This window comes from Beta vulgaris, chromosome 6 (assembly GCF_026745355.1).
Source record: "Beta vulgaris subsp. vulgaris cultivar EL10 chromosome 6, EL10.2, whole genome shotgun sequence".
Lineage (NCBI taxonomy): Eukaryota > Viridiplantae > Streptophyta > Magnoliopsida > Caryophyllales > Amaranthaceae > Beta > Beta vulgaris.
Genome location: NC_079207.1, coordinates 72348257 through 72352909, shown reverse-complemented (window position 1 = coordinate 72352909; position 4653 = coordinate 72348257). Strand labels below are relative to the sequence as shown.

General features: G+C 31.0%; 1 long non-coding RNA gene across 1 annotated transcript; it reads right to left on the bottom strand.

The window, feature by feature from the left end:
• Nucleotides 1-251: 251 nt before the first annotated feature.
• Nucleotides 252-3538, bottom strand: LOC130591989 (uncharacterized). The gene is made up of 2 exons (XR_008969977.1): nucleotides 943-3538; nucleotides 252-458 (listed from the first exon to the last, which is right to left on the bottom strand). It is a non-coding gene; the product is annotated as an uncharacterized LOC130591989 (long non-coding RNA).
• Between the last annotated feature and the right edge of the window lie 1115 nt (nucleotides 3539-4653).

Sequence of the window (4653 nt, the reverse complement as noted above, 5' to 3'; positions counted from 1 at the left end):
TTCGATATCCCTTATTCAAATTTCATAAGCAAAATTTGTCCACAACAACAACTATCTACTTATATAAATCGATCAAACTGGGAACTTGCCACATGAAGCCTGTAATTTATCAAGAGCTGAAAGTTAATGACGGGACAAAGAAAACAAATGGAAAGGTATATCGTATACCGTGTACGTATATTATTTTTTGAGAAGTTATAAGTAACAGCCCGCTCTTCCGAGCTGCTAGCAAAACACAATCGACAATCATAAACAACAATTAACTCTTAAATAGATTACTTCGCAGCGGAAAAACAACCTTAAATACACCAATATCTCGAATAAATTCCCAAATATTATACATCGAAAATATCAATAACTATTCTCAAACCGACTATCTAAAATACAAGCTTAATCCTTAAGCCACTATGACACCTTAATCTTGCTTCACTTCGAATTTCGAGCTCTGAATATCAAACCTGCAAATTAAGGGGAGAAATACGAAACAAACACAATTCCAAAATGAGTGGAAAACTCGTAACCTCTACTTCAACCCGTTATAAACATTTTATTTCTCAAATCATTTCCTTTTCATTACAACGCTGGCATAGCTCATTCTCTTAAACAATCAGTGGCAAGTAAAGGCTTTGGACAAAGGAAAAACGCTGCCTCCAAGGTTCGTTATGGAGCCCAGCAATACTACCCCCAAGGTTCGTTATGGAGCGTAGCCGACCGTATCAGGTCAAAAAGAAGTAACTGTCCTCCACCCATACCTTGCCCACTTTCTATTTTCAGTTCGTAAACTAAGCCAGCAAAACAGTTGCGTATTTATAATCAATCAATGACATTTCATCATCACATTCATATCTATGGCCATAGTACGAACTTATTTAACAAAAACAGAATAGAGAGATCACACACACATGGGCATGAGTAAATTATTTTACTGAACATAAAAGTTACCTGAATGCAATCCAATTCCTTAGCTCCGACAATAAGAACTTTGAGAACTTCACAACTCCATCAACTCTCTTGAAATTCATAACAATCCTCCAACATTAACCTCAAAATAATAACAAGACTAATTACTATCCATTCTCACAAATTCTCAATATAGAAATTATCTACACTAACCATCTCAATTCCATAATCTTCAAATCATAATTCTAAATTGTAGAACTGAACTAACTAAACTTAACTCTACCCAAATTAATTCAGCATCATCTCTTCTTTTATAAACCAACACAACTACAACACCACCACCAACAATCCCAACAACAACTAAACAACGGCAACCCAACAACAATAATACTACAGCAACATAACAATAACATAATAGCTGCAACAATAGAACAACACAACCTACAACAACAACAATTCCCTAACAACTAAGTTTCTTATATGAAACTAATAAACTATCTACAAAAACCAATACAACAAAGATAAATTATAAATCTTAATCTGATTTTCTTTTCAAAACCCATGAAATCATTGATCAAAATAAAACAAGACAAAGCTAGTTATAATATACTCATCCATAAATTGGGGTCTCTGAATTAGCAATAGAAGTATAGAGAATTGTAGCAAAATAATAACACCACCAATAGCAGCAACGAACAACAACAGCAGCACCAACTCACGACATCCATAACAGGACGAACGAAGAGAACAGAGGAGTCACCAGAACCGAACGAAACAGGGGTTTCGCAAAAGGAGTAGCAGCAACTACAGGGCTGCGGTGGTTCGACGCGGCTCCGGCGAGGCAGAAGAGTCGTGCGGCGACGGCGAACGAGAAAGAGGAGGTCAGGTTCGTTGGGGTTGGGGTTTTCTCGGTTTCACGGGGATAGAAGGTATAAGAAACAAAATGAAATGGGTTTGGGGTTTTATTTCATTAAACCGACAACAACAAGGGATAAGAGCCCGACTTTGATTTTCTATTTGGGCCAAATACCACTCAACTAATTGCACAAACCCAAAATATAATATAATAATAATAGAAATAATCTTCATCTAATTAAATATATAAATATATTACAAACACGATAATATAATTCACATTCCACATCTCAAATAAAATAAGATTTTCAAAACATAATTAACTTAATAATTATAATTAGTATTAAATAAACATCCTTAAAAACAGGGCTATTACATTATATCTATATATACATATGAGCAAATATTAGTTTTGCACGGGTTAAAAACTAGTTTATCGATGTTTACCATTTCTTTGGTGGCTAATTCTTATTGTGGCACATGTAGCAAATATTATGTGGCCCCACGTAATTTAATAATGTATTACAAAAAAAAACACGAATCAATCCATTTGATATTATCGATGTTTACATGGACTAATCGGCCAACGATTCGACAACATATTTCATGCATTAATAGTATAAATATTGTTATACATATTAAAATATCATAAACATAATTAAAATAAAAAAGATATTGTATTGGAATTGCTGTAAATTAAACTTGACATACATGGTTCATGTTAATAAATTTATTAATTGTTGTTCTCGTTGTATTAGATATCTTCAGTGCCATATTTAGTGGGAAGGTGCTTTTTCTTATCCAATTGACTTTGTGTCGAACAAAACGGTCAGTAAGAAACATGTTACAACTTAATTTAAAAGATAAGTAAATGTAAACATTTAAAAGAACTTATTAGATACATATTGTAATAAGTTCCTTACCAACACATCATTCTCGTTGCTTTTTAACACCTTGGATTGCATGTTATAGTTGTAGCACTTCCACAATGTAATGAAGATATACCTAATGTTATAAAAATGTAGGGACATATAAAATAATGGGAACTTTAAAAATTATTTTCAACAATTGACAAAAAAATTTACAATGAATATTAATAGTGATATACAATTACCATAATTCCTTGTGACAACTAATCCACAAATAAGGTAACTGGTTGAATCTTTAAGGTTGTCCAATGCATTGAGACCAAATATAAAATGGCTTGAGATAGTCAATATAACTGCCATGCAATTAATTCATAGTACATGGAAATCATTATTTTAAATAAAAAAAAGAATAGATCCAATAAAAATATTGTGATAAGTAAAAAAAATGTTACCTTCTATCAATTAGTACATTATTTTGTAGGTATGTCACTCCATCTTTGGCCAAGGTGATAGAACTCGCATATACAATGATACCAATTATACCTAGCATTAATAAAAATTAGGCCAAGTAATTATATTAATGCATTTAAAGTAGAATAATGATACCACTGATACTGTAATAGTTACTTATTTATAAGCATGTCTTCAATATCGGTAAGGTTGTTAAATTTGCAAAGGCTAATGACTCTTTTGGATGTAGGGAGTCTTTGATTGTTTGCTTTCATCTTTGAACTATAAAATAATTAGGATTTTATGTTTGACACTCTCCTTAAAAAATAATGTGATAGATATGGACTATGTAGTGATGATTATATTTGCATAAATCAAGTAATTTTAATGGGTAGATTAAATTATAAATTTGCCGAATTTAGGGGATTTTAATTGATGCATTAAAAAATAGCATTTAAAAAATATCTAGATTAAAGCGGCAATTAAAAATAATATTAAAAATTTACCAAACTTGGCAACGATCATGGAACTAATTAGGCATGATGTGATGAGATTTGCACGACAATTATATGGTGAGTTCAATGCCCATAGCAATCATGTTGCCACTTGTCCAAGAAATACGATGCGCTGACGGAAGAGATGTGGACATGACACATTGGCAAATTTTTCTAGGTTTTTATATAGATAGATAGATAGATAGATACAAATATAATCTTAATTCTCAAGAAAATAAAGAGCATACATGATATATGGAATGGTAAGGGGAATAAGTAACAATTTCAACTCATCTCATGCAACACGTTGGTATCTTCCAACTTTTAATTTTTCTAGTATTATCACATCAAAGTAAGATTTTGCTCATTTTTACTTCCTCTATTTTCTATGTTCAGGACTTGAGGATATGATTCCAAAACTAAAATAATCTTTAATTATATTAGGATCCTTTTAGAAAAACTCAATTATACATTTGTCAAGGCAATGCTACATCTATCCGGTGGGTAGTTAACTCACTAGAAATAGAGTATTAAAAAACTATTAGAATTGATGAGTTGGATTCTTCCACTATTTATTTATTTCTATTAGTAGTGGGTTGTTGACCCACTGGGTAAGATAAAGTTTTTTCCCATTTCTCATAATCATCCCAACCACCTAGCTAGACGCCCTTAGGCCTTCTCAAAACAGTGTGAAATATTTTTTTAACTTGTTCGACAGGACACATAATGACGTTCTCTTTCTCAGTGAGGTGATAAATACCACCCACTTTTACTCGCAGTGACTATTAGGCTATGTTTAGTTCATCTGAACTAATTTTTTTTGATCTGATCTGATTTGATTTGATCTGTTCTGATTTACAAGATCTTATCTTTAATAAAATATATTATTACTTTGTAATTCATTATTATGCAATACATTATAAGATCTTATTTATAGTATTAATATTATTATCATTTTATTTCTATCACAACTTTTACACAACTTTTATTAATAATAATAATAATTTTTATTATTATTATTATAATAACAACAACAATAATTATAATCATAATAATAATTATTATTACTAAAAATAATTTTATAA